The sequence below is a fragment of the Notechis scutatus genome, chromosome 4 (assembly GCF_049901735.1).
Source record: "Notechis scutatus isolate UNSWTSFEM ecotype Mainland chromosome 4, rNotScu1.2, whole genome shotgun sequence".
NCBI classification, from domain to species: Eukaryota; Metazoa; Chordata; class Lepidosauria; order Squamata; family Elapidae; genus Notechis; species Notechis scutatus.
The window spans coordinates 23,812,395-23,838,714 of record NC_142012.1 but is presented as its reverse complement, the minus strand read 5'-3'; the positions used below and the strand labels follow the sequence as shown (position 1 = coordinate 23,838,714).

Sequence of the window (26,320 nt, the reverse complement as noted above, 5' to 3'; positions counted from 1 at the left end):
AGTGATCCAAAACACAATGAAATAGATACACCACATATAACACCACTATTTCACACGGTGCATTGGTTTTTAGTAGCCTACCTGGTACAATTCAAGATGCTGGTTATCAGCTATACAGCAATTCATGGCATAGGGTCAGATTATTTATGGGACCATCTACCTCCAAATGATTGACTGATCCACCATATCTAGCACAGTAGGCATATTATGAGTCCTATTCAGATAGACACTAGCATTAGTGGGATTAATCTTATTAGAAAAAGGGATAATATTAATCAGAAGCCAAGTACTAACATCTATATCTCCACCTTCACCATGCCTGCCTCCAACACTATTTCAGCATTTAAAATATAACAAGATACATAATGTTTTTAGAAACTGTGCAAGTTTCCAGGAAGAAATCAGAAAAAGAGTCCAAGTGTACTCCATATGGAAGTTGTGCCATAGATAGGCAGCCACCATTTACATTTTGCAACCAAAGAGCTGGGTTCAATTCAACAAGCAATTCAACTGTGGTAAATATGAGATCAAAATGCAAATCAGTTAGTCACTGGCAACCATCCACTTCAACATATTCCACAAGGTAATATTTTTATACTAAAACATTAAATCATGGATGATATAGTAACACTCTCCAATTTTTCTTTATGGCTTCACCTTTTAGCAAAAGTCCTGGAAGACCTGGCTCTGCTGATTGCCCTGGGGATTCAATGGAGGAGTACTACATGAGAGATGGCTATTAGACTGACCCCACCTCCCCTCCCCGTGCATCCTACTGCCCCTGCCATCTTTTAATTCATATTGCTATACTTTCATTATTTCCAATGTTTTATTATTTTTCTATAATGTTTACATATTTTTAATTAAACATTCTAATGTAAGCTGCCCAGAGATTGGTGACAAATAAATGTAATAATAAATGTCACCTCTCTTCAAAGTTTCGTCAGCTTTATGTCCCAAACATTTGACTTTTTGAAAATCTCCCAAATATTTATTACCAAAATATCTGCCTTATTAAGGAATAAAGTAGGAAATTCAGTTTAAGACTTCCTGGCTTTAGATCTTTTTACTTGCAAAAAAGACATTAGAGAGAAACTGAGAACACACTTATGAATTCTTGATGAATCAGATTTCAAAAGAATTACAGTGGATCATGAACGAAGCCACTGATTTTTACTATTTTAAGTAAAAAAGTTGTTATCAAATCCAAAAGCTTTTTCTGTGCATATATAAATAAGTAACATTTATTAAGTGTAAATTCTACAATAAGATGCAGTCAGCACAATTCTTTCAGATCTATTAGTGAAATAAGGGCCTGCCTGCCTGCCTGCCTCCTCTCTCACACATACTTCTCACTTAACAATCATAATTGGGAGTGGTATAACTCTAATGTTGCTAAACATCAATGGTATAAGCAAAAACTCATGCCATTATGCTGATTTATGAGTAACAAGTCCAGTTACAATCTTTAAGAGAATAATGTGTGATTCTTAAGCACAATATCACATGACTGTGACTTGAGATTTGCCGGCTTCCCCATTGACTTCATTTGTTGGAAGCTAGCAGAGAAGGTTGTAAATGGTGACCATGAGATAATTCAACCATAATTGTGCACCAGTTGCCAAGCACCCAAATCACAATTGTATGACCATGTGGATGCTGTGATGGTCAGAACTTCAAGGACCAGTGCTGTCATTCAGTGCTGTTGTAACTGAATAGTCGCAGATATATTACTATATTCTTTAAAGTCTCAAGGCCAAAGAAGTTTTCGTTATTGCCCAAATTACCAAACACATATTAATAAACAGATATTAACAAAATTCTAACAACTATCTTACTTTTAGTCTTTAAATCATACAAGATAACCATACAATCTTTATATGGAAAAAAAGGAAAGGATAGAATGTTGTAATGTTATTTATAAACAGCAAAGTTTAAGTTGTTCAGCATGATGTCTGCACTTAGTCATTAGGATTTAGTATCATTAAGTGCAAATCAGGATAGTATGGCTTGCTTAACAAATCATGCATACAAATCTTCACTTTGTATCATGTTTAAACTCATTCATCATTAATCTAAACTGATCAACAGACCTTGAGTCCAATAATTACTTTTGCCTGGAAGAATAAAACATTTTGTGTATTTGTAAATTTATTCTAAAAATAATCCTGATCCTTAAAACTATACTGAACTATTCTTTTACAGCATTAACTGTGCTCCATTGGAGTGCCTAGGTCATACTTTTAAAACTAGAGCTCCCCATGTCTTTTCATGAATTCTTTTCGTGACTTATTTTCCAACAGAAATTAGTTTGCACTGTATATTCAGAGAGAAAGGTTTAGATGTGAGAAAACGTCTCTGAAGTAAAAAGGCAGACTTATGTGAAAAAATGAGCTACAAAACTGTAAAATCAGATGCCTTGTTTGAAAACAGGAGGGCTTCCTCAAATATAAACATAGAATTGCTTTCCATCTGATTTTATACATACTCAGAGGTTCCCTGAGTTCAATAGTAAGCTTGAAAATGATTCCAGCCTAAGACTCAGTTTGCAGTTAAACAGCAATGGGCAATATAGTTAAATAGCTTTCTGAACAGATGCAGCTCTGAGGAAACAGTAGTTTATCTGTGTTGCAGAAACTTTCTTATCAATGCCTGTCTCAGTTCCTAAATAAATTGCAGAGCATCTGCTGGGACAGTACTGTCTGTGATTCTTAATGCCTTTTGAAATAATCTGGGACAGTAGTGTCCATGGTACAATAATCCTCCTAACAGGCTGAGATCTTAAAGACAGCAGCATCTCTGTTAAGAGTCATCCTCCAAGTCATCCTCCCAGCATCTGCTTAGCATACAGCAGCACTGTATCCATATTAAAATGAAGTGTCATGTATTCCACATTTATATAGTGTTCACAAATATCTGTATTTACTACATAACTATCTACTTAAACCAGAAAGCTTTTCTATAAATAATCTGCAAATAAAATCAATAAAATAAAAGAAACTAAAGGCCAATTAAGAAATTGAAGTGTAAGTGAAAGCATAAATCAGTTTAAAGAAAATAAAGTTTGATTATAAGACATCAGTATCCCTACAGTCAAATAATACTTAAGCAACTATATAATTAGAGCATAAGAACACACTTCAGAAATATAGTATGATGGGGAAATTTCTTTTAAAACTATAATATAGCCCATGAATACTTCCAATCCAGCGAATTAAAGCCCACCAGATTAGCAAATTATTTTGTTTATTGTATGGCATATACAGAGGTCATACAATCACTGATATACAAATTTAAATAAAGTGTCAACACACATATACATAAGCATACACACACACACACGTGTTAAATCCATTATTAAGTGATGTAGTTATAAAGTGCAACATCATGTGACTTTACCTCTTAGTCACCCTCACTGCCTTGCACATCAAGACTTCTGTCATCTTTCACCATCTTCTTTGTCCCGCTGCTGCTAAGATATGCCTATCCTGGCCTTTCACAAGGCAGCTGCTGGCCACATGAGGCCATCTTCCCCAAGGAAATTGCTGAAAGCAACTTGGGAAAGTAAGCCTTGTGTGGCCAGCAGTTGCCTCACAAAGGGCCAGGGCAGGGATGCCTCATCAGCAGTTGAAGCAAGACGACAGTGAAAATCATCTAGGGCAGCAAGGGCCACAGTATGCAGAGAGCCAAAAGATCATATAGACAGGGGACAGTTAGGCCAATAGAGCCTGTACAGTCATAAGTGTGAGCGGGCTGCTAAGTGCCTGAATTTTGATCATGTGACTGCTGGGGTACTATAACGGTCATAGCTTTTGGGACTGGACATTACTCCTTTCAGCACTGCCATTACTTCAAATGATCTTTGAACAAATGATGGTAAATTGAGACTACCTGCAGTTATTGGATGGAAGAACATCAAGATACAAGAGGGCAGGCAAACTGAAAAACATCTAAGATGGTAACAAACTACTTCCATATTGTTGCCAGGAAAAAATAATGTGGCTCTGTCCATATAATTGAGCTCAACTTGACATTTATTCTAATTATAAAATAGTTATTTTTGTAAATTTGTTATTTCCTTGCTTTATATGAGTGAATAGGACATTATAATAAATTATGAACAAACTGTTATCAAGTTTATCTCTGATATATTAAAATCCAGAGCATCAGGTGGCAGCTTACAATCTACAAAGACAACTCTGGTGATTTACAAAAGATTAGCAAGATTTTCAAAAAATAATCAAGTTGTTTATTCTATTTTCCACTAAATAAGGAACTAAATGAGAATGCTTGATTGATAATGAGGAAGTATTTGCACGAAAAAAACATTTCTGCACTTGGTTGTGATACTAAATACACATTCCTGGACTGAGAATTTTTGAGTGTTCGGTAATTTATTTTTTGCCTAAAATCCATTTATCTGAGCTACTCCTTTGCATCTTATTTCTACTTAGATGTCAGAATTCTTGGCAGAAAAGATGACCCTTTTCTTTATACTTCACATTTTCATTAGATGCTGAAATAAATTAGTTTTAAAACTGTTAAAACTGTCAAGAAAAACAAATAGTATTGCTTAAGAATGAACACAATACTAGCTATTTAACGATTACAATGAAGTTTAGAATCAATTTTTGTGTTTTCAGAAAGTGATCCCATGCCAGAAACAATCACATGAAGCCTTAATTGATTTGATTTCATGTATCAGCAGTTTTCTGCTGGCAATAGTTAATGAGTTATTCCTTAGGTAATTTATCTACTTTCTCTTTTTCCTGAATATATATTTTTAAGGGGGGAAAGGAGAAACTACGTAAAGTTGGCATCACTAACTATGCTTCCATTCTTTCTGAGCAATTGTTGCTGGCAGAACTAAAGCATTAGAGTGTCTACTTGGCCGCTGTATTCAAACCACTTATCCAGGAACATATCCATTTTTGTAACTATGATTGCTTTCAGTGGTTACACCTTTATGGGCTTCTTCTCATGTTACTCTTTCATATACGTCAGATGACTTGTTTACGTTGAGCCATGAATTTTGAAATGTGAATCAAATGTGCTTCTTTTTTGGCCTAAAAAAATGAGAACCCACAGAATGCATTAAGAAGAGAAAGGAAGGAGTTTTTATCCCAATCTGAATTCCTCTTGTTTTCTTTGGCCTGCTTCAGAAGATTTCCCAAACCTCCTCAGAAGTTTTGAAGACATGAGGGAAAGTATTTTGATCTCTCAGTGTTTCTATTGATGAAAATGACATAATTGGATCCTACTTCCGCAACTGAGGAGTTTTAAATTTCCTACTATAAAAATATTTTAGGAAATAGTGGGTTGAATATCTTCACTTCTGCTCATAAAAGGGTGCTATATGTTTATTTCTGCAGGATCTTTAGAATGAAATCTAAAGATATTTATACTTTGATAAACATTACAATTGTTACTGAATCTATTTCACAAATCAAATGCCATATTTTTATATCATGCAATTAAATGGTTACTGTATATACTCGAGTATAAGCCTAGTTTTTCAGCCCATTTTTGTGCTGAAAAAATCCCCTCGGCTTATATTCGAGTCAGATTCCCTCTGAAAAAAATGGTGTGGAGTCGCGCCTCCGGCGGCAGCGACTCCCAACAGCCCAGCCGGGAAGGGAAAGGCAAAAGCGCTTTGCCTTTCCCCTTCCCGAGGCGGCGGGACTGGGGCAGCCGGCGGCAGCGACTCCCAACAGCCCAGCCGGGAAGGGAAAGGCAAAAAGCGCTTGCCTTCCTTCCCGAGGCGGCGGGACTGGGGCCGCGCCGGCGGTAGTGACTCCTGACTCAGGGGGCCTCCGAGGAGGGGAAGAGAGTGACTCCTGCCTCCCGCTGTCATCATCATCTTCTTTGGGTTAGTGAATCAATTAAACCTTTCATGATAGTGAGATCGCTTTCCCAAATTAATTATTTTTATTTTTGAAATTTACCAGTAGCTGCTGCATTTCCCACCTTTTCGCTTATACCGAGTCAATAAGTTTTCCCAGTTTTTTGTGTAGAATTAGGTGCCTCGGCTTATATTCGGGTCAACTTATACTCGAGTATATACGGTAAATTAAAAAATAATGACTAGAAGCATTAACAACATTGCACTCAATTGTTACAAACATATAACCACTATAGAAACTTTGTAGACTGGAACATCTATATCCACAAAGTAAGTACAAAGTAAGGCAACAATAGTGCATCATTTGCAGCTATTTAAAAATATTTAAATGAGGTTAACAAAAGAATTAACAGCCAAAGTTAAACATAAGGTAAACATCAGGAGTGTACTCAAGCTATTTTTTGTTTTTTAAAAATTCTATCTTCTGGGAATAGTCTGATAACACTTCAAGGTAAATACATCAAAGTAACAGGAAACTTATTTGCTTTTATATATTTATTATTTTAGTGTTCTTCCTCATACAGCTGGTTTTATCACACAGGCTGCAATTCTCCAGCCATTCCAAAGTACCATTTATTGACTGTCACAGTATGAATTATGAAGTTCCTTTCTCAGATGCACACTATAGTACACTAAGTACATGTACTTGGAAAGTTGACTTCAGGCAAATAACATTTATCAAAAACCCATTGTCTGTGCTTTCCAGGTGTCTATCAAGTCAAATCAATCTACAGAAAATTTTAACAACTAGTGTTTTCAATTATATTTTTTCTAACATGAAAATATAGTCATTTGTTTTTATTCTAGGGACACATGGTGATTTTCTAGGACCATTATATGTTCCAAATATGTCCATTATATAAAAAACCACTGGAATATGACAAACATTGCTATTAGTGCTTATATTTTAACAAACTAAAAATCAATGCTCACAATCACTATTTCCTATTGTCCCTTTACCATTAAAATATACAAATTCTTCATTAGCTAACTTTTTGAAAATAAATGGAGTGTTAAGATATGTCTTAGAACTAAATTAGTTCATAATAAATAAACAATTCTACCTATAAGAGATGTTTCCAAAGAAAATGTCTATATTTAACTTTTTCTAATATTTTGTACCAATAACATCAAAACAAGAAGTTTCTGGCTGTAGATAACAGTTTTGGAAGTTCCTTAATGAAAACATACTTGACAGTACTTCACAACTTTTAACCTAGACAGCAAATTGTAAAAAAAGTCTGAAAGTCCTCTTACATTGTGTATTACAGCAGAAAAATGTTATAAACCTGCTCTCTGCCAATAACCTAATAATTTCTCTTTGACTTTTTAAAGGGAAAACACACTGAGGAATTGAAGCATCATTTTTTCCTTATCCAGAACTAAACCTCTGGTTGACACATCAAGTTATTGGACTTACCTCTTTCTTTTTTTCCCCCTTTTTGTTATTAACGAAGGCAATAGTCTCCGAACAAGAACTCAAAGCCTTCCCAGCATGAACTAGCTCTATTTAGAGCTTCCAGGCTCTTTAGTACTTGCCGCTCCTTCTGGCTACAAACAGGGACACTCCTCTCTCTGGGCTAATAGCCGCAAGGAGAAACAGCTAGAAGAAAGTTTGCCCACCCTCTGTCTTCCGCTCCCACTTTTTATCCCTCTCGTCACTTCTAGTCGGCGCACCTTTCCCTCCCCGACTCTGGGGAATGCCGTATGGACCGTTAGGTCGGCCGTGCAACAGCTGGAGAGCTTCCCACTGCCTGAGAGCGGCTCCTGGAAGGAGGAGAGGAAGACAGAGACTACAGGCGAGCAAGCCGTTTCTGTTTCTGAAGCCACTGTTCCGTTTAGAGCCAGCTTCATGCTCTTTGCTTGTCCCCACCTCCCCTGTCTGCCACAGCCTTTTCCTGACATCATTCATTCTCTTACATTCAAACACACGCCCACTCGATTTCCAAGCAGTGACTCACTCTAGAGCTCTGCTGCTGCCGCTGCTGCTGCCGCTATTCGAAGGCTGGGCTTGAAAAACCGGTCAAAGACCGGATATTTATTTACTTTTATAAAAGAGGGGCGGGAGAAAGCCCCTTTCTAACAGAAGAGTGGGGAGGGGGAAGATTTGACAAAGGTATTAAAATTAGGTCGAGTGGAAAAACTTCATTTTTTTGTAATTAACCATTCGAATTAGGGGAGAAAGGTGGAGAAGCTGGTTTGCAAAATTCTTTGCTCTTTGACAAGCCATCTTAAAGAGACAGAACCTCTTGGCATGAAATAGGGACAGAATTTGATCTTTGCAATGCTGCTGCTCTTTTTCAGAAATTCTCTGTTCCTCACCATCCCATCTCAGGGTTCACCCGAGTCCCATGTATTCTCCCTGTCCTTCAAATTTCCTTAGCTACAAATATGTTTGTACCATCAAAACTCTGGAATAATTTAGCTGTCGGGCTCAGAAGATGTACCTAATGGCCATTTAGCTCCTGCTTGCAGAGACGTATTGAACAATTTGAATAATGCCCTTCCTCTAGCCTACATTTTTAATTATGGAATCCAAAAGAAAAGTGCATCACATGACAAACTGTTTAAAACAAAAATAATTACTATATTAGAAAGAAATTAAGGATACACTCCCAGGCATACTTACTTGAAAGTAAACCTCACTGAAGAGCAGAAGATAATTTAGGTAAGCTTGTATAAGACTCCGCATTTATTCAATTATTTTAGAAACATGAGAATAGCATATATAGTAGAGGCGGTACATACAAATACTACTTTTTTATTTTGTTGGGGCTACTCTTGGGCTACAAACACTTAAAAATAAATTAAGTTCTCACTGTTATTTTATCACCAGGCCCCCAAACCCATGTTTTCAAAGGTATAGAAATAGTGGTCCTTTATTTAAAAAAAAAAAGATGGAGCAATGTTAGAACAGAATAACAGAGTTGGAAGGGACTTTGGAGGTCTTCTAGTCCAACCCTCTGCTCAGGCAGGAAACCCTACACCACTTCAGACAAATGGTTGTCCAAACTCTTCTTTAAAACTTCCAGTGTTGGAGCACTTACAACTTCTAGAAGGAAGTTGTTCCACTGATTAACTGTTCTAACTGTCGGGAAATTTCTTCTTAGTTCTAGGTTGCTTCTCTCCTTTATTAGTTTCCACCCATTGCTTCTTGTCCTGCCCTCAGGTGCTTTGGAGAATAGCTTGACTCCCTCTTCTTTGTGGCAGCCCTTGAGATATTGGAACATTGCTATCATGTCCCCACTAGTCCTTTTCATTAAACTGGACATATCCAGTTCTTACAATCGTTCTTCATATGTTTTAGCTTTCAGTCCCCTAATCATCTTTGTTGCTCTTCTCTACACTCTTTCTAGAGTCTCAGCATCTTTTTTTTTAACATTGTGGCAACCAAAACTGGATACAGTATTCCAAGTGTGGCCTTGCCAAGACATTATAAAGTGGAATTTATACTTCATAGGATCTTGATTCTATCCCTCTGTTAATGCCACCTAGAACTATGTTGGCTTTTTTGGCAGCTGCAGCATACTGCTGGCTCATATTTAAATGATTTTCCACTAGGTCTCCAAGATCCCTCTCACAGTTACGACATATGAGCAATGAAGAGAAACTGGCTAAATAAAACAACTGTGACAACTTTTGTAATGAAAAATGTTACCACTAACATATACACTTTAAAATTACAGCACAACCCCTGGCATTCTAAAAATGGCTCAGCCATTCTGCACGATTGATAACATACAGAACTACAGTTCAGTGCCTGAAACAGAAAGAAAAAAAACTGTAGTTCTTGGGTTTTAAGGACTGGAAATACCCACCCCTCGGTGGGGCATAGGCTCCTTTTACTGTGGCCTTCCAAGAGTCACAGCTGGCTCTGGTTTGCCCTGCTGCGCCAGCCATTGAGGCCAATGGATAGGCCCAGTACCAAGGGCCTGCTAGCAGAGGGCCAGGGCATGTGCCTCACGGTTGCTTAGCAACCCCAGACAATTTGCCTCAACTGCCTTCCATCTGTAAGCTGAACAGGTGACCATAGCAGCTTGGGTCAGTTAGAGGAGAGCGTTCTTTACCTGTCCTAAATAGCAAATCACCTTTCGGCTTCCTCAGGAGAAAGAGGGCCAGCTTTGAGGAGGGGATCTTCTTAATCACCAGGATAATTCAAACAAGTTCCAAGGAAGTGGCGGCTCATTTGGAAATAAACCTAACTCACCTATACTTTTAGATTTGACGCTGCTGGTTGTAGAAACGGTGTTTTTTATACAGGTAGTCCTCGACTTAGAGGCACAATTGAGCCCAAAATTTCTGTTGCTAAGCGAGACATTTTTTAAATGAATTTTTCTCCATTTTATGACCTTTTTTGACACAGTTGTTAAGTGAGTCATTACAATTGTTAAGTTAGGGACATAGTCGTTAAGTGGTTTCCCCATTTACTTTGCTTGTCAGAAGGTTGAAAAAGGTAAACACATGACCCTGGGACATTGCGACTGTCATAAGTTAGTTGCCCATTGTGCAAATTTTGATCACATGACTATAGGGATGCTGATGCGGTTGTAAGGGTGAAAAATGGTCATAAGTCGTTTTTTCCAGTGTCATCGTAACTTTGAACTGTTGTAAGTCGAGAACTATCTGTGCAGGTAATCCTTACTTACTGACTTCAGTTGGGACTGGCAACTCCATCACTAAATGGCCTATCTTTAAAATGAAATGTCACATAACTATATGCTGATTTATGTATATCAATTCCAGCTGTGGCTGTGAAGCAAATAATTTGTAGTCATTAAGTACAATGTCATGTGACCATATGTGCTGGTGGTCTGGAAGTGCCTGATTCATGATCACATAACCATGGAGAAGCTGCAAGGCCACAACTTTGAGGACCAGTCAGAAATCTCATTTTACAGTGCTATTGTAACTTTGAATGGTCATATGTTGAAAACTGCTCAATATTGCCTTGCATTGCGAGATGACAGACATATAAATTTAATAAATGAATAAAATAAATTGGAACAGTCAGTAGTCAGTAAGTGAGGACTAACTGTACTGCTTATTTTGCACATACTTAGTTGTGGTAGTACCGGCATGTTAAGAAACCAAATACATATCATATCATAGCCTAAACTCTTTGCCTAATCTGCAGAGTATCAAGAGAATATTTAATTTGTATTTATTTTATATAATATGTGCAGATGCCCAACCTATGTAACTCTGCTATTGTACCCATGTTTCCCTGAAAATAAGACTGGCAATAGGGCTTATTTTGGAGGGAGATGTCTTATTTTTTTCCATGTAAAGGAGGCCCATTTCTTCGGCTTGCTCACGGTGGGGCAGGAGGCCATGGAGTGCGCCAGTGCCAATGCCAAAAGGGGGGGTTAGAGCTGCCCTATGTGCACCGGCTTATCTCAGGGTCCCTGAAGCTTGGCCATCCATGCCCCAACATCCATGCCTCATGGCCGTGGGGCTAACATGCCTGCTCCATTGCAGCCATGAGCAAGCAGAAGAAGTGGGCCAACAGCCACATGGGCTTCTGCTGTACATGGCTGGTGTTGCTGCCACTGCGAGGCAGGTGTTAGGGCATGGATGACCTGGCTGCAGGGGCCCTGAGGTAAGCTGGTGCAGGGCGCATGGGGCGGCTCCACACCCCTCTGCCTCACCTCATGGCCAAAGCACCATAAGCAACCAAACAGAATGGTTAAGTAGGACTTATTTTAGGAGCAGGGCTTATATTAGGTGCACATGAAAAAACATGCCAGGGCTTATTTTTGGGATAGGTCTTATTTTGGGGGGAACAGGGTGTTACAGCACAGTGAATTAAGTAGCTGCAATGGCCCTTTAATTGTAAATGTGGAAACCTGTTCATGGAAGTTACAAAAGTTGTTTGGAGTCAAGTATATAGGGAAAATTCTAACAGATACCATATGATGACAATGTTCATCAATTTCATTGATAGGCTTTAATATGGCTCATATGGACTTAGAGATATTAAATATATCCATTTAATTATTCAACAATAATGCACAATAAATTGTATTCTGACCACCATTTCTCTATCAGAAGGCTAGTTTGATCAATTGGAAAGAAGGTCTTCTTTCTCTAAACAGCAATAATTTATTGTAATCATTTTTCCCCTCCCATTTAACTACTACACATTTAACTACACATCCCACGCTGTTCTGTTGGATTTGTCCAAACTCTGGAAGCAGATTATGGAAAATAATATCTGATAAGGATAATTGGGGGGTACTGATCATCCCACCTCCAAAAATTTCCAATTATTTAGTGGTAAGAAGTTGCTTGTTTTTTCATAGTATGAGGATTTTGATTGTCCTCCAGACAAATAATATTATTTCACTAAATAACATATACAATTTATAATTAGTATTAGAAATTTCATGTATAATTTTAAAAGAAAAAATTGTTATCAAGTTTTTTTTTAAATTGTGGCTTGTCACCTTCCAAGCCAAGGAAAATAAATTGCTATTAAATTACCAGAATTTGTACTTAGTGCAAGTATCATACACCAGTGGAACATGAATCTTAATTAAAAGAGTGACCCTTATCAAGTTTTTAAAAGCAAAACATATTTATTATACACAATCTTCTTCAATCTAAGTACACTGCTAAAAAAAAATAAAGGGAACACTTAAACAACACAATGTAACTCCAAGTCAATCACACTTCTGTGAAATCAAACTGTCCACTTAGGTAGCAACACTGATTGACAATCAATTTCACATGCTGTTGTGCAAATGGAATAGACAACAGGTGGAAAGCATAGGCAGTTAGTAAGACATCCCCAATAAAGGAGTAGTTCTGCAGGTGGTGACCACAGACTACTTCTCAGTTCCTATGCTTTCAGGCTGATGGTTTGGTCACTTTTGAATGCTGGCAGTGCTTTCACTCTAGTGGTAGCATGAGACGGAGTCTACAACCCACACAAGTGGCTCAGGTAGTGCAGCTCATCCAGGATGGCACATCAATGCGAGCTGTGGCAAGAAGGTTTGCTGTGTCTGTCAGTGTAGTGTCCAGAGCATGGAGGCACTACCAGGAGACAGGCCACTACATCAGGAGACGTGGAGGAGGCCGTAGGAGGGCAACAACCCAGCATCAGGACTGCTACCTCCGCCTTTGTGCAAGGAGGGACAGGAGGAGTACTGCCAGAGCCCTGCAAAATGACCTCCAGCGGGCCACAAATGTGCATGTGGCTGCTCAAACAGTCAGAAACAGACTCCATGAGGGTGGTATGAGGGCCCGACATCCACACAGGTGGGGGTTGTGCTTACAGCCCAACACCATGCAGGACGTTTGGCATTTGCCAGAGAACACCAAGATTGGCAAATTTGCCACTGGTGCCCTGTGCTCTTTACAGATGAAAGTAGGTTCACACTGAGCACATGTGACAGACATGACAGGGTCTGGAGACGCCGTGGAGAATGTTCTTCTGCATGCAACATCCTCCAGCATGACCAGTTTGGCAGTGGGTCAGTAATGTTGTGGGGTGGCATTCCTTTAGGGGTTCGCACAGCCCTCCATGTGCTAGCCAGAGGTAACCTGACTGCCTTTAGGTACCGAGATGAGATCCTCAGACCCCTTGTGAGACCATATGCTGGTGAGGTTGGCCCTGGGTTCCTCCTAATGCACGATAATGCTAGACCTCATGTGGCTGGAGTGTGTCAGCAGTTCCTGCAAAACGAAGGCATTGATGCTATGGACTGGCCCGCCCGTTCCCCAGACCTGAATCCAATTCAGCACATCTGGGACATTATGTCTCACTCCATCCTCCAATGCCACGTTGCACCTCAGACTGTCCAGGAGTTGGGGGATGCTTTAGTTCAGGTGTGGGAGGAGATCCCTCAGGAGACCATCCGCCACCTCATCAGGAGCATGCCCAGGCATTGTAGGGAGGTCATACAGGCACGTGGAGGCCACACACACTACTGAGCCTCATTTTGACTTGTTTTAAGGACATTACATCAAAATTGGATCAGCCTGTAGTGTTTTTTTCCACTTTAGTTTTGAGTGTAACTCCAAATCCAGACCTCCATGGGTTGCTAAATTTGATTTCCATTGATAAATTTTGTGTGATTTTGTTATCAGCACATTCAACTATGTAATGAACAAAGTATTTAATAAGAATATTTCATTCATTCAGATCTAGAATGTCTTATTTTTGTGTTCCCTTTATTTTTTTGAGCAGTGTATTTTTTCTCAATTTTTTCAAGATCAAACTTTTCTATTAGTCTGTACTGAAGCAAATTGAATTTATTTTTCTAAAGGCATTTCTTTTATGAGATCAGAGTGGCATAATTGAAGCAATACTATAAATGGATACAATCGGTACTTTAAAGTTATGAAGACTTCCAGAAAGATATTAGACTGATCTTTGAATAAGCACCAAAATTAGAATGCAGGAAAAGTACCATGGTTTTTTGAGAATGAAATTAACAATCGTACTCTTGTGACTTCATTTTTGCTATAATTTATCAATTCAGAAAAATATCACAGAATGTAGCATTTTACATTACTTCTATTTGTAGAAGTTTCTGTTTGAATGTTTAACCAGACAATATCATAAATTTTCACTTCAGATATGGTTTCCGGCTAAATAGCTAACAGAAACTCTCAATCCAGCATCTCAGTGATTAATGGACTTTTATCTTTATAATAGTTTTGTCACCTAAATACGTATTATTCCTACCCAACCCCACCTTAAAATAAGAAATGAATCAGAGGACAAAGACCATACAAGAAATCCCCATTGTAGTTAACAGCTTAATCCTCTTCCTTCCCTCCCCCTGCATTATTTCAAATTACTCTTTGCTCCTTTTTATCTGTTTATGATTTGCCTGCTAGAATCAGGAACTCAGTGAGGAGATTTTTCATATTTTTCCCAAGAATATTTTCCTCTTGGAAATACTATGTCAAAAGTAGATTTTGACTTCACTTCTCATTCTTCCCATTCTGGCCTAATTTATAAGTTAGTTTTAAGGATATCAGGATAGTACTTCAAAGGGGTTTTTAATGCTTAAGGCTATATGATAATATAACCTAAAAGGGCTATCTGTCATCTTTGTGAGCTAGTCCAGACAGGAAGCATGCTCAGAGGAACTAATTCAGTGGTGGGATTCAAATTTTTGTTACTGCTGGTTCTGTGGGCATGGCTTGGTGGGCGTGGCAGGGGAAGAATACTGTAAAATCTCTAGTCAGAGGTGGTATTTGCTGGTTCTCTGAACTGTTCAAAATTTCCATTACCGGTTCTCCAGAACTGGTCAGAACCTGCTGAATACCACCTCTGAACTAATTCTACTTTATTATAAGTTTCAATTGCAAATAAAACACATTTCTTCTATGTGGTCTTTGCAGTCCAAGAAACTAGGGAGGGTCTCTTCTGACATGCTTGCCATACCCACATTCCTTCTACAAGTTAAGCTGTTTCTCTTCTGACCGTTTCCCTGGCTGTGTGTTTTCCCCATATCTCCCAAGGTCATTCTCAACATACTCCTACACTATGCTGCAAGCATTCTGTGACTTTCATTCATATTTAGATTTCTTCACTTTTTTTCAATAATAAAGTACAAAGATTTTGCTTAAACTGTTCTGACCATCCTGCTTTCATTTAGGATATAAATAAAGTACGGTGTGTCCATCACCATCTATATCTATATCCCCCTATTCTTGCACATGTATGTCATATATTTAAATTATGAGGTTGCCTAATTCTTCCTGCTAATATTGTGCTGGTAATGACCTATAAAGTCATCCATGGAAGAGAAGAATTTTCGCCAATGGCACCCAGTCTGTGGAACATCATCAGAAGAACAAATTGGGCCAAACTTGCTGGCTTTTTGTAAAGCCCTGATGACAAGTTTTGCCAATGGCCAAAAGGAGTGTGGTAAAACCAATGAAGTGACTGTATTGATTGTTTTGATAAAAGGCCTGGAGTGCTTTCTGTGAGATGCATGGCTATACATATTAGATAGATAGATAGATAGATAGATAGATAGATAGATAGATAGATAGAACTAATTCTTGCTTTTTAACTGTTGTATAAGTATATATATTCATATATAATTGTTAGACATCTAAGTCATATAAAATATTAATGAAAAAAGACACAATTGCAACACTGAAAGAAAAAGACATATAATTTAAATCTAAATAACACTAACCATATATTTGTCTTATTAATGTGTTTATGATGAAAATATTTTCTGTTGGAGTGAGATGAAAAAAGCTAACTGACGTCTTCCCTATCAGATAAATAATTAGTGTTAATTATGGTAATACAGTAATTAATTGCATTGTGTGATAATTAATGACAATACAATAGCAGCAAGAAAAGAAACAAGTGATAATTAGGCACAGTAAAACAGATAAAAAAGGAAAAAATAGTATGCCTTTAAAAATATCCCTTTGATGAACTGAGTGGTTATTCCATATTTAATTATGAATAAGGAATTTTGTTAAAAATTTTAAGTACTCCTTTAAAAAAGTTTATAACCTATATTATCTGTACATATAATGATATTCTTAAATACAACTTTAATTATTCATGATCTATTTGTCCTTCATGATCAATTTGACTTGGTAGGAGACAGAATATAGCTTTCCCTCCTTCATCTAAGACGCTTCAAAGGACAGATAAGCATAAAGGAGACCAGAATATCAATCAAAAGATAAAACCTCAGTATACAATCTCAATATACAGTACAAATGTTAAATATGAATTAAGGATCTAAAGGAAATTTATTATTTCCCCAAACACATTATGTCCAAATAAAGTGCATTTCCCCACAGTGGTCAAGAAATACATGGCACTGGTGGCTCAGTGGTTAGAATGCAATATTGCAGAATAACTCTGCCTACAGCCTGGAGTTCGATCCTGACGGGCTCATCCTTCCATCCTTGGTAAAATGAGGACCGAGATTGTTGGGGCAATATGCTGACTCTGTAAACTGCTTAGAGAGGGCTGTAAAGCACTGTGAGTTATATACGTCTAAGTGCTATTACTATGGTAGACAGGAAGATGATAGATGACTTTTTGCCCATTCAGTTCTATAATACAAAAGGAAAATCCAGTGTTGAAAAGAAGTTTGTTGAACAAACACTGCACTTCTCAATTAGATGTTTCCTTTGCTACTAAAATATCATCTATAGCTGTACATATGAAACATTATGTATTGATCAGAATAGGCAAGTTTATTTAGCTTATACTTATATCAACTACAGTAAATTTAGATCCTCTATCCAAAATATTGTATGCCATATCTTGCATTATGCAGAAAAATCAAAGAAGTATAATTACGTTAAAAGGAAAATAATGTGTCTTTATTTGGACAAGGCTATAAAAACTTTAACATGGTTTTGATGAGTGCTGGACATTCACAATGATATAAGTCCAATAGGAATTGAAGGAACTGAAGACTTAAACTGTTTACATATTGCTGTTGTTATAATAAATTAAAGGGAATGCTATAAAGCACTGTCCATTGTCAAACTATTAAGTCAGCCTTCTGTAATCTGGAGCTTTCAAGAAGCATTGAACTTCAAATTCTAGTTTCTGTTGAGAGAGAACCAGCCATTCCTTTAAGAGAAAAGAATGTTTGTAAAGCACTTATCTTTCTGGTTTGTTCATCCCAAGCAGTGCTTCCAAGTCTCTCTAAAATCTATAAAGAAGATCCAAAAGGATTTTTACTAAATTAGACTGTAGTGCTGTAAAAAAGGGACACCTCCCATGAGATGGTTCCATCATGAGTACAGCTTTATCCACAATGTTGTTTATGTCCAATGAGGGGGATCCTTTTCTGATCTACACTCCAGCTAAACCTTTCAAATGGATCCCGTTACTCTCTGTAGTATTGAAGAAGGCATATTAAGTTATTGCTGTGAGATATTGCATACTGCAGGGGTCTTCAAACTTGACAGCTTTAAGACTTGTGGACTTCAATTCCCATAATTCCTCCTCCAGTCATGTTAGCTTGGGAATTCTGGGAGTTGAAGTCCACAAGTCTTAAACTTGCCAAGTTTGAAGACCCTTGTTGTAGAGAATGGAAAAATCAGAGGTGGTATTCAGCAGGTTCTGACCAGTTCTGGAGAACCGGCAGCGGAAATTTTGAGTAGTTCAGAGAACCAGCAAATACCACCTCTGACTGGCCCCACCCCGATCTATTCTCTGCCTGGGTCTTCATTTGTTGCCCTGCACAGGAGAACGGAGCTGGAAAGCAGGTTAGTGGGGTGGGGAAGGAATGGGATTTTGCAGTAACCTTCCCCCAGGAGTGGGGAGGAAATATGGATTTTACAGTAACCTTCCCCTGCCATGCCCTCCAAGCCATGCTACACCCACCAAGCCACGCCCACAGAACCGGTAGTAAAAAAAAATTGAATCCCATCATTGGGAAAAACATATGTAGCTCAGAACCGAATTGTATTCTTATTCCCTCTTACATTGCATACTGAATTGCCTGCAAGAATAAAATCAAAGAACCATGGAGAAATTGAGATCAGCCACAAGAGGTTTATGTGTATCAGAATCTGAATCCAATCAGATAGCTGGGTTCATGTGATATACATAGTTAAAATGTACTTGGTTTATAGGTCACTGTGCTTGCCAAATCAAGTTAGTTAAGTTTAGGTTTTATCAGATCATAGCTGTAGAACTCTGGATAACCATTAGATGACAACAAATATTTAAGACTTTTCTGCATGCCTTTCCTGCAATGCTTGAGAATTTGGGGACAACAACAGTAGTACTGTGGTTAGTTCATGCTTCAATGTATTTGGTACACCTTGGCAAATGGGTTAATGCAGTAAACCATGATTAAATTTGGTTTAGTATTTGGTACAAACACACCCAGTGAGATGAATTCCTATGGAATCTTTATTGAGAGTTGTAGCTGTAATGTGTAAAACATTACACATAATCTATATTTGAAGAAAGTAGCTAAAATTAGCAAACCTATTCACTTGCCTGTCTTACTCTTTAAATTCTCCATGATATTACCTCTGGTTGACTGCTTCCATTTGTGCTCATATTTTAAATGCTCTGCAGTGGGTCCACTTGCTTTTCCCAAATGCACCAATGGTAATGTTTTAGGTTGCTTTTTACTAAACAAACCTATGCTAGAATTATTAATTTAAATTGTAAGCAGGTTGGACATTGTCTAAAGTTCTTGCCCTACAATTTTATTAAAGTATATATTTTAAAAATGTAATGGAAGAGCAGTGATCAAATAGACTAAAAATGAAATAATCCAGATTATGTTTAAACTGAATCTTGATGATAGCTAGCATCAGGTCTGGTTGGGCAAAGACTGGAACTCATGGACTTAGAGTATTTATATTATCTGAGATTGTATAAATCTGTTTTTGTTTGTTTTGATAACACAAACCAGAACTGAAAATCAGTAAAGTTTCATTTAAAATTCTGTTTTGTCTTAACCAGAAATGGAGGCTAGCCCAAATCAAAGCAGGATACTTAGTTTCAAAAAAGCTGGTTAAAAAGCCATGTGGAATTTGAGATAAAATGGTGGTATACTCATTTCCATTAGCTAATTGTTTGCAAGTCTTTAAGTGACCAGGAATTCTGCCTTATCACAGTTGCTACCCAGAAGAAAATGTGTGAAGTATCTCCCCTGCGAAATTTAGTAGTGTTTTCTAGAGGACATGGATGTGAAAAGATACTGGGTATGAAGCTTGAGCACACCTTGCATTTAAGCCTCATGAGTTTAGGATGAATGCCTGTAGAGACCTTAAATGCTGCATGCTTCCATCTGAGACATGTTCTCTCAAGAACTGCAATCCTATTTCTGCTGGTATGTACTATAACGAGGCAGAATGAATCAGCAATGTGTAGCTGCTGACTGGCAATTGAAAGTGAAATGCAGTATATTAATAATCAGTAATGTTTGAGGACAAAGGGAACCAAAGTTACTAACAAGCTTTTCAATCCTAACAACAAATGTACATACAATAGTAAAAAGCAGTGTTTGCACAAATCACAAAGCTGCAGAGCATATTAATAAGACTGCTTTGTCATTTTAACCCCTAATACACCCAGCTCTTTAATCACATTTTTAGTTTACCATGTTATCGAAAGCCACAATGGTCATCAGAATTTTAAAATACTATTATACCTTTGTATACCATTCTCTTTTATATGCTTTAGTAATGTAAATTAGTACATTTGTCCCTCTAAAAATATTTTGTCTGTTCAAACCCTACATTCAACAGGAAGACCAGATATCCAGGTCTGCCATTAATCAACATTTTGTGCACAAAGAAGCAAGTACATTAACAGAATAATAATGACAACTTAACTGCAATGTATTGCCTTTTAATGGTGCTCAAAATCTGTTGCCTGAGGTAGCTATCATTTAATGTTTTCTTATATAACTAAAATAGGAAATGTACATTATCTTAATAGTAGATACTCATTCCAACTATGTATGAATCTCCCATTATTATCTTAATGTATGCATTAACACTGGAATGCAAATCCATTTTTATCATTTCCAGATATAATTCAATATTGGACATCTATATTAGTTTTGAATTATATATCAAGAATCTTCCAGCCGTTCACGGGATGTCTGTGCTATGGAAACATATGTTGTGCTTTAAAAATAAGTCATCCAATGATTAATATATTTTATGTAATTTAAGAATCATGATATATTATGCTCATTTGCAGCAAATGAAATTATACATAAATACCTAATGACAAAATAAATACTTTTACTCATTTTTTAAAAATCCAGAAAAACAATTTGATGTAATATCTTCAGAATAACAACAGTGGCAACAAAAACTTTTTAAAAAGTCTTAGGACACAGTAAAAAAAAATCAGTTTTATTGCATCATATAAGCTTTCCTGAATTTTGCTGCAAAATACAAATAAAGGAGAGACTGAAAGAATAATAAAACATAAAGGTCACATTTACAGATGTTCATTTTCTTAGCAATACTATATTGATCATGGTTGTGACTAGTACTATAACAAAAGATATATACATGTAAAAATATATCAGAGTATTAAAAAATATTTTTCCAAGATACTAGGATCATCACACGGTGAAATGTTTCACTTTATTCAGATAGATATAATTTTTTTATTTATTAAATTTCTATGCCACCTATCTAACTAGTACAGCAACTCTGGGCAGCTATAGCAGACCAGAAGGCAGGAATAATTAATTATAAATAATATAGTAATAAAAACAAGAAATGGAAAATAATGTTAGATACTCTAAAACCAAATTTTTTTCTATCTTATGGCTGATGTTATAAGATTCTCTTGAGGGGCCCTTGGTTAATACCAAGAAACGGTTAAAATATTTGTGTAAACTATGGGTATTGTATTATAGGGTTGGTCTTTAAATTAGTATACTTGAGGTCAAACTATGTATTTCTACTTAACCATATTCTATTTTTTTTAAAAAAGTAAATGGATTGACTGCCAAATTCACACAACTTTACAAATACTTTTGGTACCTAATTAAGATTGTGATATTTTCCTAATTTATAAATCTGGTTAGAATAGAAACAGAAAAAATTGATAGCAGTGGTCCATCCAGTCTGTCCTTTGAGGGTTTTTGTTGTCTTGCTTGTTTTGCTTTTTGTTTTCTTTTTAATTAATTTTTTTAATTATTATTATGTTTAATTTTATTTTATTTTAACTTTTGTTGGATGATGGACAAGTATTTATCCTAATGTCAAGCATGGGAAAATCAGGAAGTTCAGGCAGTTCAAATATACTTTGATGGCATTTGGGAGGCATATTTAAATACATTGATCTTTTTTAATTGTTTTTGTTTGCTTTGTTGAACAATTCTTAGAAAATTAAAAGAGATACTGATCAGTAAACTTGTGATTGGCATATGCACACAAACTTCTGGTTGGCATATGCATATGCACACACGCGCACACACACACTTTGAATGTCTTTCTTAATTCCATAAATAGAATTAGGTGTGTAAGACAGCTAATGCATTTTTCCATAGCTGTTATAACAAGTAGTGTTTTGATCTCTTTTTAACAGCCTTGATGTGGCAGTATGTAATAACATGCTATTCAGTTAACATATTTTCCTCTCTTTACAGAATACATGTCTTAAAATATATGCCTAGCACAGCAATAAGATTGTAACCCAGTGTGTCAGATTTCATCAACATTGTTCACAGTTGGGATTACTGGAGTTGAATTTCATCACAAATGAAATGTACCAGATTGAAAAAAATGCATATACCTGCTACAACTACCATAGTTATAGTGGCTGAGATTTATAGGTTTTATAGTTCGATACAACTGGAAAGTGCCAGATTGGAGAGCTGAATTAAGTATAATGGCTTTGTTTTCATGTCATCATTAAGGTACCGGTAATATCTGATATAACTCAATTCATCCTTGCAGTGGTGAAGTTAAAGAGATAGGAATTCATACATACTTTTGAAGGAGTATTTGTATTTTACTTACAGTTTATAATTTCAGTGTAGAGAATGAAAGTAATGGATTCTGCAGAAGTAACTTTGAAGATATTTATAAAAATTGCCATTGAAAACTTTTATTGATTTTGGATGGGATGTTTTATGAAAAGAACACAAATCATCCATTTTAAAATAAACAAGACCGTAGAAAAGTTCATGAGAATATTTATGAGCACCAAAATATCTGAATGCAAGTTTGATGTAACATACGATGTGTCATGCTAAATGTTTATTCTTTCTTAGTGTGTATATATATATACTGCCCAATTAAAATTATGTAATAATTTAGTCTAAAGCATTAAAACAGTAAAATCAATATAAAAATAATATAGCAGGATCCAATATCCTGGGATACGTATATTTGCCTTCATTAAGAATAATATAAAATGAAGACTGGATACCAGAAAAAACTGATAGCAAAGTAACAATGATAGTAGAAGCAAACCTAGAATTAAAAGTGAATACAGTGGTACCTTGGTACTTATCGTTAATTGGTTCCAGGAGGTGGGTTGAGTACAAAAAACAATGAGTACCAATCAAAATTTTCCCATAAGCAATAATATAATGAGTCACATGGTAACCAATGCTGACAAGTTCTGACTTGTGCTTTGAGTACCAAATGAACAATAAGTACCAGGACAAAATTTTCATTTCAAAATGCCCTGAGCACCAAATTTAATGAGTTCCAAAGCAGTTGTTTACCAAGGTACCACTTTAACTGGCCTGGAGAGATATGGACTTGATACTGGCATTATGACGATCATAATAGTTCGGAGAACCGGTAGTGGAAATTTTGAGTAGTTCAGAATACCCCTTCTGACTGGCCCCACTCCCATCTATTCTCTGCCTCCCGAGTCCCAGCTGATCGTCTGGGTCTTCTTTTGTTGCCCTGTACAGGAGAATGGAGCTGGAAAGCAGGTTAGTGAGGTGGGGAGAGAATGAGGATTTTACAGTATCCTTCCCCTGAAGTGGGGTGGGAATGAAGATACCCATCAAGCCATGCCCAAGCCATACCACGCCCACAGAAATGGTAGTAAAAAGTTTTAAATCCCACCACTGATGTGAATCTCTCTGTAGAGGTTGCTTCATACTTCTAATATGACCAATACCAAAACCTCATGCAAAGGCACATACAGCATCAACCTGTCCCTGTTAACTTGAACTAATTTCCAGAATATTTCATCAAATTAAATTACTGATATTTTCAATCAAGTATTGATAATTGGTATATCAAATGAACATTGTTAATAAAGTAAAGCAAATGCACCCGCTAATGAGCACATAAATACAGGGAAGAACAGATTATGTTATGTTTCTCAGGGATTCAAGTGAGTCTATTCAAATGCACTGACTATAGGAAACAACCAAGACCTAGAAGTCTTAATGAAGGAAGTCTAATATGATGAGTAGCCATTACTAAAATCTGTTGGGGTGAAACTGGTAAGTGGAATGCAAGAATTGAACCTCACATAGACTTCAAATATAATTTATTTGAAAGCGGTAGGTGAGAAGGAAAATGGAAAAGAAGTAGCATTAACTGTGAAGGAAGCACACACAATGTGGAAATCCAGGAGCTTTAAGCTGAGAGTCCATAAAAACTACTTCAGTACAAGTACAAGGAAGAGAAAAGAACAAAGAAATAGCACACTCAGGACCTATTTCTAAGTGCTGTGTTCCTGCTATGTATCAAGCAAGTGGCTTAAAGAAACACAGCTTAGAGCAGAAGTTATATTCAGCTGTACCTGTTTTGGTCCATCAGTTCACATGTTTATGAGTGGATTGAAAAATGAATTTGGCATGTTGTCATTTTAATTTCCCATAATGCCCCAACTTAGAAGCTTGTCATTTATTGGTTCTGTGTAACACAACGACTGACAAACTAAGCTCATTTTAATGTAATATAGAAACCAACATATCTGTTTATGTGATTCAGTGTGCTATCAAATGAAACTACAGTTGGGTTAATTACGGACAAGTCTGTCAAGTGATCACACTCAAACTATGAATCCTATGGAAAATTAATACTTAGGCTCAAACTCAGATAATGTAAAATTACTCATAACGCAATTATTGCTCCTGGTGAGCAAAATTTTGGTAAAATCCATTAGACTTTATGTGAAGTATTTCTCAAAATTGAAAAGCTGTCCTAAATATGAAGTAGGGAGAGAGAGAAGTATTGCATACATGTCTTAAAATATCCTGTTATTTCTTTTCCTTTTTATGAGACCCACTCTGCTTGAAATGTGGTACCTTTACAAAATATAAATATCTGCTTGCTCATGCTGGCTCGTCCCACAGTCAGCCAGATGTTCAGATAAGATTTGGCATTTTTATCAATCTATAGAGTATTATTATTATTATTATTATTATTATTATTATTATTATTATTATTATTATTATTATTTAGTAATTTGTGCCTATATGTTCTGTTACTTTGGAGATTGCCAATTTTTAGAGAAACTGCCAATTATTTATACCTTGATTGTACAGATATTTCAAAGCATTTGGATTCCCTGTAATACCTATGTTTACAGCCTTGGCTTGTAAAAATTCTGTAATGAAAAAGAAAAGTGGAGAATAAGATACAAATAAAAAGTGCCCTAACAATTCCTGACTGGTTATTGTTGCAAGATTATACAGCCTGTTTTACGTACTTTGTGAATTCAGCCCTTTTGACTTGATAGCCAGTTTTATTGTGCAGCATAGCATTTTATTGTGCAGTCAGGCATATTCAACAGACTATAGCTAAACAATATATGTTTAGCATAAAATGTGATGTTGGGAGTACAAAATCAGGAGGAATCTTTCCAAATAAGAAAATTTTATTAAAAGGCATAAGAAATACTTTATTTTATGTTGGATAGTTGGAAAGCTTTGGAAATGCTTTCAGATACTTGTTTTTTTTGTTGCCACAGACTAACGAAACTGTCCTCCTGCAATGATGACAGTTTCTCTAAAATTGTTTCTTCCTATATTGAAAAGAGGTGGGGCAGGTTGTCATTACTTTTAAACCATGAGATAGTCTAATTTAAACCTATACTATTTAAACCTATACTATTTGCATGTTGCATGCAAACAATACACAACAATGTAGCATTAACTACTACAATACTGTTAGGTGTGTTTTAGGCAACAAGTCAAATTACATAATAAATTAATATAATGCGACATCGTATGATGCACACTTTAAATATTTTAGATTCTGCATGATCCTGAAATTTTCTACACCAATCTTTCTTCTGGACAAAACCAATGTTTTATGTAATGGTAAAAAGAAATTAATAGAATAGAGTAGTGTAGTGTAGAGTAGAGTAGAATACTTTATTAGCCAAGTGTGATTGGACAAACAAGGAATTTGTTTGTCCAATCACACTTGGCTAATAAACCTCTGTTTCTTTCTTTAGATAAAAGGCTGCAATCTAATTCAAGATAAAAAATTTATTAGAAACTAATCAGTAAGTTAAGAACCTGCATGCATAGAGCACAATGCCTGCAAGCACCAATGGGCATATCTGGATGCTTTTATTAGAAAATAATTGATCAGGGGACTATTGCCCTTGAGACTATGTGTGACTATTTGAAAAGTGTTACCAGGATTAATTGTAAACACTGATAAACAAGTAGTCCATTCATTGAGCAGCTCTTCAAAATTATGGAGGCACTGGAGAACTAATTAAATGTCCATACCCAAAGTTATAGCAATTGAAGCCCCTTGGTAGTCATGTGATCGACATTTAGGTGCTGGGCAGTATATCTGCACTAATGACCATAGGTACTTTTCCATTCCCGCTCCTGCCCCTCTATTTTTGCCCTTTTGGCTGCTCTACACAGTTGCACTTGGCAGTAGTGTCCTGGGGCTGAAGTAGAGGCCCCTAGCCTTCAGTAATCTTCTCTATCTGCCATCACCACCGTGGTTTCTACTTCTGATAGAGGCACAGAGTAT

General features: G+C 36.6%; 1 protein-coding gene across 3 annotated transcripts in view; it reads right to left on the bottom strand.

Annotated features, from left to right (window-relative positions):
• The window catches only part of SGMS2 (sphingomyelin synthase 2), a 63,985-nt gene that overhangs the window by 26,531 nt on the left and 11,134 nt on the right, over nucleotides 1-26,320 (bottom strand). Inside the window, exon 1 of one of the 3 annotated variants that reach the window (XM_087962945.1) lies at nucleotides 7,319-7,798. The exons of 1 other annotated variant lie outside the window; for it this stretch is intronic. The gene's annotated coding sequence lies outside the window, so the exon portion shown is untranslated. Of the gene's footprint in view, nucleotides 1-7,318; nucleotides 7,799-26,320 lie in introns of those variants that run through there. One more of the 3 variants, XM_087962946.1, reaches the window with a different exon arrangement.